At 36.1% G+C, this 9390-nt stretch overlaps 1 long non-coding RNA gene across 6 annotated transcripts; it reads left to right on the forward strand.

Moving 5' to 3' along the window:
• The first annotated feature begins 230 nt into the window (after window positions 1–230).
• Window positions 231–5733, forward strand: LOC144964680 (uncharacterized). Of its 6 annotated transcripts, none has more exons than XR_013643910.1 (9): window positions 231–551; window positions 849–924; window positions 1310–1466; window positions 2037–2324; window positions 2810–2856; window positions 3061–3113; window positions 3452–3499; window positions 4294–4361; window positions 5662–5733. It is a non-coding gene; the product is annotated as an uncharacterized LOC144964680 (long non-coding RNA). The 6 variants fall into 6 exon arrangements; XR_013643911.1 differs by having other exon boundaries at window positions 232–551; window positions 3447–3503; XR_013643908.1 differs by having other exon boundaries at window positions 232–551; window positions 3447–3499.
• Window positions 5734–9390: the final 3657 nt, after the last annotated feature.

Genomic DNA, 9390 nt, shown 5'->3' on the forward strand with positions numbered 1-9390 from the left:
TGCATTTAAATTGACATTTCGTCATCTCAAAGCAATATAATAATAAATGGCATTTGTATTATGAGCTTGTCTTAAGCAAGTGCATTTTACTTACTATATGCCAATTTTCTGTTGCACATTGGGCGGGAAGGAGGGAGTGGTTCGATCTTGGCACCATTTGGCGTTGGTCAAATGATGCCTTCATCGAATCCGGGTAGTCTGCTAAAGATGCCATGGGTCAGGTTTTGCCTTGAGCGTCACTGACACGACATGGTGGAAACCCGTAGTCGCACCTCCCGCCACGTTAATGTGGGTGTTTTCCTTAAAGGTTGACACGGAGCGGACTGGTAATGCGGAAGTGGCACGGGACCGTGGCTGGCGGGATATAAAACGGGATCACTGCTCCCGACGCAAAAGGGAGCATAGCCTGACCAGCTAAAGAGATTGATTTTAAAACTATTCTAATTATACTTTTTTTGTTGTTGCTTTATATCACTTATTTCAGACATTTTAAAAGATGGAAGTCAATCATTCAAATCAGTGAGATTTCATCAACGTGGAGCAGCTACTTGGTGAGTGTTGATGAGATTTAGGGAGGACTTCCGTAGTTGCACAACTCTTTTTACTTCATCTTTTAGCCGTTATGGAATTTTAATTAGTTACAATGTCGAATAATTATTACTATTTAAGATAAGTTTTAGTAAGTGGTGTGATCTTTCTAATTTCAAAAAGAAATTGTGGACTCGGTTGTTTACGACTCTGGTCAAGTCCATTATTACTTACTCAGGACAAAGGGCTCGCAGACCTGACCAGCTAAAGAGATTTATTTAAAGTTCATATGTTCTATAAAGTTTCTTTGTCATTCACAGATAAAGATATTTACAAGTGTAAAATCCAATCATTCAAAAATGAGTGGGGTTTCACCGTTCACTTGGAGCTATCTTGGTGTTAAAATGAGAATGGATTAACTAAACAGTACACTATACAATTTTTATTTCCTTTGTCATTGCAAATATTGGTGTATTCATGGTTGCATTACAAATTTTCAATTAGTGTTCATCTCCTTTGTCAGAAACGCCATAAAAATCAATGCATTTCAATCTATATATTTTGTATCATTTTATAGCTAGGCTACCCATCGCCACCTTGCTTATCTGCTTAGAGATAGTATTGTATAATGTAGGATATTTTTCCCTATTTTAGATAATCCATTGAATTGTATTATTTTCTGTAAGTTGGTTGTACTATTTTCAAATCCAAATATTTTCTTGATTTAATTAAATATTTTTACATGTAAACTTCTATTTACCTTTGTATTCTGTATTTGAAGGGGAACATATAAAGCAGTTTTGATGTGGAAATAATAAGAGAATGAGGGGCGGCCAGGAAACGGATGTTCAACTGGAGGAAATCTAGGAACATGTAGCAACACAAAAATTGGAGCAAAGAGTTGTGTAGAGAAAAGTTCTTTATAACAATGGGCTGAAGTAAGTACATTATGCTTGTACTAAACCACAGTAGACATTGTCATAACCTAAATCTTTGTGTAGCTATTTTCTTTATTATAGAAATCGTCATAGCTATGTTTAATGAGATACTGTCCAAGCTATGTATGTCATCCTTTAATGGTTTATGGTAAGGAGGCATTTGACTATAGCCCTGCTTTATAATACATCCCCGTTTTGACAGTCTAATTTAATTAGTCAAATGTATGATTTAACAATTTTTTACTACCTTTATCAATGAAAATGTTATTGGTGAATTCAATTTTAAATTATCTCATTTGACAGATACACCACGAAATCGATGCTGTGAATGTTTTAATATTTTGTATAAATTGTATAATTTTAAGATGTCACCATGCTGATCTGTAGTGAGATACTATTGTCCAAGGCTGACTATGTTTCAAATTTTAGTACTTTTCTGAATCGTTATAATTCCGTTTAAGCACAGTTAAAATGTTTTAACATCGAAATTAGCTGATCTTTGTATTCTGTTTCGAATTTACAATGCGACCACGAACCCTAATATCATAATTTTTATTTTATTATCCACAGTCATATCGTGCAAGGAAATCTTGTATTTCTAGTTACCTTCAGGCAGAATACATGGTTTGAACAATTCAAGGAGAAAAGAACACAAAACCATGCAATGTGGTACATACTGTATAAACAGACAGGCTTTGGCGTAGAATCGACAAAGAGAAGGGGGCAACCAAGAAATAGCTGTTCAACTGGAGGAATCGAGGGACATGGAACCACATGAAGAGAGCTGGAGAGGATGGTCCAGGAGAGAGTTGGTTGGAGATGTTGACGCTTATGCTCCACTTAGAGTTGAGGGCTTCAGTAAGTGGTAATGCTTGTACTTAAACTGCAATTGGCAATCCCTGTAGTAGCCTAAATATGTGTATATCTTCTTTATTGTAGAAATCGTCATCGTACAAGCTCTGTATGTTGTCCTTTGATGGTTGATGGTAAGGAGGCATTCAACTGTTTCATAGATCTGTATTGGTAAAAGGTGTTGTCCCATATATGTTTATGACATTTCTATTTCAATATTTTCAGGTTTATAAATTATAACTTAATTTTTATTCAAAATTCATATATGGATCAGTACGTTCTGACAACCGCTAACTTCCTTCTCTCTGCAGCTGACAAACATTCTTGAATTTATAATGACTGGTGAATTAAATTACTTAGATGTTTTAAGTTGCACATTGATAAGCGGTAAGCTTCTAAGTATCATGCATTTAAACTGAATATTTTAATTCATTAGTTTTGCTAGGATTTTTGTAGGTGACCCCTTGTTCTGTCTTGCTTCTTTATTGTAGCGACCATTGTGATGCTAACAAGCTTTGCGTGTTCTTTCATGTTGATGGTACGGAGGCATTAACTGTTCCATAGATTTGTTTTATCCGTATGGTCAATATATATTATCCCATACACATATGTATTTCTTTTTTTTTTCAATTTTTTCTTGTATGTAAATATTTTACATGACTTAATTTCTATTCAAAATTTATATTTTGGACCACTATACTGTGACAACCGCTAACTTCGTTTAATTTTTATTCCTCTGCAGGATAGGTGGACCAAATTACTTTGATGTCTTGAGATGCACATAAACGCAAATTGGTAGGTAGTCAGCTTCTTAGTATCATGTATTTAAACTGAATCCCGTTTTATTTTTTCGTTTAGCTAGAATTTTTGGAGTTGACCCCATGTTCCTTCTTGCTTATTTATTGTAGAAACCATTGTGCTGTTATCAAGCTCTGCATGTTCTTCAATGTTGATGGTAAGGAGGCAATCACTGTTCCATATATATAACGTACCCGAATTTTTTTTTTTTTTATCAATGTTTTCATGTATGTAAATATTTTACATGACTTAATTTCTATTCAAAATTCATATTATGAACCAGTATACAGTGACAACAGCTAATTATGTTTGATTTTTGTTCCTCTGCAGGACAGGTGGACTAAATTACTTTGATGCCTTCAGATGCACATAAACGCAAATTAGTAGGTAGTCACCTTCTAATTATCATTTATTTAAACAAATCATTATTTAATCTTGTTACGTTTAGCTAGGATTTTGTTATTTTGTTCAAATTAAGCATTTGTAATATATTATCTTTAAGTGCATTTTATTCTATATATTTGATTTAATGTTCGTCTCAGTATTATGCATTATACATTTCCAGTTGATAAAGAATGTTTTGTGTTCAGTTTTACATTTGTGTGAAGCGTATACACAATCATTTTCAAGTTTGTCAATTTTCTGTTTTTCTGTTTTACACTGTGGATCGGATGGAGAGAGTGGTTAGATATTGGCACAAATTGACCTTGGCCAAGTGATGCCTTTGTTGAATCTGGGTGGCTCTGCTAAAGAAATGGTGTCACGTTTTCCTTAAGGGTCACTTGGCATGTGAATGCAGAGGTTTTTCCTAGAATTCGGAAGGTCCTGAAATCGAGTCCCGCTTTGAGCAGTGCATAGTTGGGTCCTTGGAAAAGGCTCTTTACTCACATTTTCTCATTGTACTCGGGTGAAAAATTAGTACCTAGCCGTTAACAGCGTTGTCTGTCACATAGCAGGCATCATGTCTCATCCAATATGTTAAATGTTGCTGTTGACTAGGGGTTCCTTGTAAAGAGCTTTGAGCATATTTAGTTCACTATATAAAAGCTCCAGTTTTTTATGTCTAGGCTGAGTAACGTTGGCGAATATGGGATGTCGAATCTTATAGCTAATGGTATCAGAGACCCGAGTTGTTGGAAAAAAATATTGTAGTATAATTTTTCTCTTTCCTCTACAGTCTTATAACAGACACATCAAAAGGGTGAAAAGTCGCCATTCAAAACTGAGGTTTCATCATCGATATTGGTAAGTGTTTAAAACTTGTCTAGTGATAATTGGTTATAAATATAAATGGTTTCTGGCGGGGTTCCTGACCTTACATAGTTGGCCGGGAGGCATTTACAGTGACTTCATCCCCCTATATCTGTTTTCCAACATGCTATCTGTCCGTCTTGGAATGAGATTACTTGGTTTTGTCCTGGCTTTGGCTGGATACCACAGCTGGGAGGGAAACAGTCAAATGTATTAAGGGTTTTGGTACACAGCGCATAGTTGAGTCCTTGGAAAAGGCTCTTTACTCACTTTCTCTCACTGTACTCAGGTGTAAGAGGAGTACCTTGCTGTTAACTGCGTTGTATCTGTCCGAAAAAATTGTAATATCACTCAACAGGCATCGTGTCCCGCTCCTAAATGTTAAGTGTTACATTTGGCCATGGACCCCTTGTAAAGCGCTTTGAGCATGTTTAGTCGATATTGCACTTTATATAAAGCTCAATTATTATTATAAATTAATATTTATAGCAGTTTAAATCAATTGAGACTTATCAATGGGAGTATATGTGTTTGGATTGGTTCTGTTCGTCAGTGAGACAAGTATTTACTCAATACAGACAACACATACAACGATGCTAGCAATTACAAACCTGGTTATTTTATGATTTCATCTGGGCAGTAAAACCTCACTTTTTGTCCTTATCAAAATAAATTCTAGTAAAAGAACTATTTTTTCTTCTATCACAATTAATTGTCTGACCTCGTGACAGTGAATCAGCGTGAAGTTTATTTTTCTGTGCTTGAGTTGCTGGGTCTATAAGGTTTAGTAGAAATTACTTTGAAATATAACATCATCCTTTCCAAGGTGCAGCATAATTTTTTAATTAATAATACTTCAGAAACCCCAATAAACTCCAACTCTGTAAGACTTACGGCTGGATATGACCTATGCTTGTCAGCTACTTTGATAATTAGGTGCTTATTTCGTGTTGACAAGTTTAGGGAAAGGTTATCAGACCTGCAAATAAGTCCACATATTTGGTAACCCATAGATTATAATTAAGTCGCACCACAACCTTAGTACCAATGACTATTAGGCATAACCACTTTTAAATGTGGTAACCTGATCCCTGGATGTTTGAAATACTAAATATTTTTACTTAGTGGTCAATGATAAACGACGTATATAGAAAAATAATAAAATTAAAAGCCAATTTCTAGATTTTGTTTATTAAAATGAGTTCAAAAAGTGATGCGTTTTATTTTTGTTTAACGAGTCTATTTTCTGTTTGTATAAATATTCCCAATCATTTTTTATTGTTTTTCATTTCAGTGACCTTTTCTGACAGATCTGTGGATGCCATGTAGGAAAAAAAAGTTGACAATGAATAAAATCGTTTAATCCTAGTTTTCCTTTGTGTTTTTGTTTTTCCTTTGGTTTTTCCGTTTTGTTTATTGAAAATAATGGGGGCGGGCAGCCCATTTTCTTGATGGGCCGTTCGTGTAATCACTCTGGATGGGGTTCCTGACCTCCCATAGTGGGCAGGGAGGCAGTTATTGTGTCTCATATCCCCTTATATCTGTTTTTCACCTTGATTTCTTTGTATTGGAGTGAGATTACTTGGTTTTGTCCTGGCTCTGGCCGGAATCCTGGATGGGAGGGAAACAGTCAAGTGCATAGTTATTGTTTTTCCTTGTAAATCATGTCTCTCAATCATCTTATGTTTTATTATATTTATTTTGAATGTATAATGTAAGCATTTGAGTGTATTCCTTTTTATTGGATCTTGTGCTTGTATCCGGATGAGACTTATAGGTGATCTCAAACTAAGTACATTGGTGGTATTCTCTTGGAATCTACATCTGACCCCTATTTGTTCCCAGTTCTCCATTGTCTTACTTTCTCTTGGTCGCTTTTATTGTAATTCTATAACTTTTACTATCCCATTTTCTTCTTTTTAACTGGCGCTGATATAGCCAAAATGTGTTGCAAGCGCCGTAAAACCCTTAAAACCAAAACAAAATAAACATGTGATCACTGACCTAGACCCCTGGATAGATTTCTTTTGAAATTCACTTCTTGATCCACTTTTGTTCTCACTGAGCTTTTCCCTTTGGCGTTTTTAAGAATCTAAATTTAATTTGTGATGCAAAACGCCTCCCAGGTGTGATTGACACGAACGTTTTATCTTCTATTCCCCCTTGGTGTGGTCTTTCATCTTCCATGGTGTGCAGGTCACTTGCTGTGCTTTCTTCTATCCCCCTATATCAGTTTTCCAACATGCTTTCTGTCTTTGCCTTGGAATGAGATTACTTGGTTTTGTCATGGCCCTGATCGGATACCCTGGCTGGGAGGGAAACTGTCAAATGTTTTGGGAGATATTTTTTTACTTGTTAATCATCTCTGTTATGTACTGTATTATTTTTTATACATATATTATGCGATTTGTTCCTCTTAGCGGGGACATGTGCTTGTATCAGGATAAGACATTTAGGTGATCTCAAACTAATGTACACTGACGGTGTGCTCTTGAAATCGTTTGTTCCCTATTTGAACTACCCCCCTTCGTCTTCCTTTTTCCTGGGTACTTCAATTATTTTAGAACTTTTTACTATCCCATTTTCTTCCCTTTTAATGGCACTGATATGACCTAAATGTGTTGCAAGTGCCGTGAAACAATTAAAAAGAAAACATTTGTCCTGTTTTGTGCTTTTACTTTTAACTTTAGCACTACTTTTCCACCATCAATTTCTTTTTTTTTCATGCATCTTATTGTCAAATGTGCGACTATGTGGTTTTGTGGTATGACACTCGCTTTCGGATCGGAAGAACCTGGGTTCCAGCCTCACTCGACGCATAGGTTGAGTCATAGGAAAATGCTCTTTACTCGCATTTACATCATACTCGGGTGTAAAATAAGTAGCCGTTAACTGCGTTGTCTCTGTCCGAAAAAAATTGTAACATCGCCTAAGGGGCGTCAAGTCATGTCATGCATGTTAGTGTTGTTGATCAGGACCCAATGTAAAGCGCTTTGAGCACGATAGAAAAACTTATTCATGAATTTTAATTATATTACCAAATGTATATTAAATGTACACACAGTGCTTTACAAAAGGGTTTAAGCAAACTTGAAGATGATAAACCAAAAGAAAAATAAGATTCCCTTTATTCATCCTGAAGGGGAAATTCGTCTTCTGCGTCAATACTCAGGGAAGACGCAACTATGAAACGACCGTTGTCTAAAACCAACTTCGTAAACTAATTCTTGAAAAAATGAAAGAAAGATACCCTCAATAAGTGTGCCAAATTAACCATTCTATTTTGTTTATATGCTGGAAGTCAGTCGGGATGATGTTGAATTACTGATACCGATAACAGCAATGGGTAGTCATCCACGCAGCGGATACTAATGACCCATTTACAATAAATAAGAATAGAGAAATCTGTCACAAATCAGTATAATATTCGATTTGTTGGATAACTGTAGGGAAGACATGATATGTATAACAATAATTGAAAAAAAAATGAAGTGATCTCCAAAGGATGATAATGTGTTTCTGGTTGTAGAGGTGTTGGCGGAAGAGATGATGATGTCGGGTGGTTGTAGTTGTGGTGGTGGAAGGGATAATGATGTTAATCTCATTTTAAGTGGTACATTTTGATCTTCTAAATCAATTTAATATTCTTTTAAGTGTCTTGGCCAGCCTAGTTGATTCTTGTCTAGAACCTTGTTATCCACCCCCTCCCCCCTTTTTGGCATGGTTCTTTGCTCTCATCAGTTTAAAAATAAATTAAAAAATAAAAATAGATAACATTCCCTTTATTTGTCCATAGGAAAAATTTGTCTCTAGGGTCTATTCAAAGGAAAGACTGGAATACCCAGGCGTCAGCCGCAGTGCAGCGCCGCAAATTGAGCTAGGGCGACTGACTTGCTAAAGGCCACACAACGCAGCGGTGGGTGGTCGAACTTTGTATCTTTCGGGTGCGAAGCAAAGACCGTACCGCCGAGTCACGCTGCCCCACTTAAGTTCTTGAAATCTACATACAGATTGATTGGTCTTTCTTAGAACTTTTGGTTCCCGTTTGAATTAGCGAGTTGTTTGTTGTTTTTTTCTCGACTACTTTCTTTTGGATGCCTATAAGTGCTGAGCTTACTTTCACTAGCGTTCTGTTTCAAATAAAAATGTTGCTCTGTAAACTCAAATTAAACACAATCAAATACTAAAATTTGGTTCAACATTTTATTCAATTCTATTCAAAAGTTTATTTAGCCAATCAACACCGCTTTGAAGTCTGACTGACAGTGAGAGTGAAATTCAAAGTGATGGGCTCTATTTTACTGAATGATCTGTCGCCAAAGTGAGGGCCTGAGATTTCGAATAGGGTTATAGGGGACAATCAAGTCCTGAATATAGGCAGGGCTTCGTGAATTTATGGCATCAAAACAAAGTAGGGCAATTTTGTATTCAATGCCAGTTTTAAAAGGAAGCCAATATAATGTCCTCAAGATAATTTTGCCACTCATCAAGTCACTGTGTCAATACCTAGGACAAGCCTTGCTGATGTATTTTTAACTTTTGTAGCTTTACGAGTTTTGTACCGGGTAGACCAGAAAGCAGCGGGTACAGTAATCAAGTGTTGACAGTATCAATGCATAACGAACATCTTCAGTAAATGGAGAGAAATGAATTGTTTCATTCGATTTTTCTCTTTAATTCAACTTTATGGTTTTGATCATCTGGTTTATTTGATGCTCCGTGCTGAAACAGTCGTTCAACACAACATCAATGTTTTTCGCTTTGGATGACATATTGACCTGACAATCTCCAGTAAGAATTGATGGTAACTTTCTTTTTTATATATTTGACGGAGTGTCGCAAAGAATGATCTCCATTTTGTCATCATTTAGTTTTAATTTATGCTAATGCATCCAATGCCCGATAGACGCGCAGCGCTGCCCGATGCCAGATTAAGCCGTAGGTATGCACGATAGTACCGCGAATTTGTACAGCTGCATATCATCGGCATATATATTGTAAATTACACCATGTGCAGAAATAA

Source organism: Berghia stephanieae, chromosome 1 (assembly GCF_034508935.2).
Source record: "Berghia stephanieae isolate SIO BIC M18660-M18661 chromosome 1, UCSD_Bste_1.3, whole genome shotgun sequence".
Classification (NCBI taxonomy): domain Eukaryota; kingdom Metazoa; phylum Mollusca; class Gastropoda; order Nudibranchia; family Aeolidiidae; genus Berghia; species Berghia stephanieae.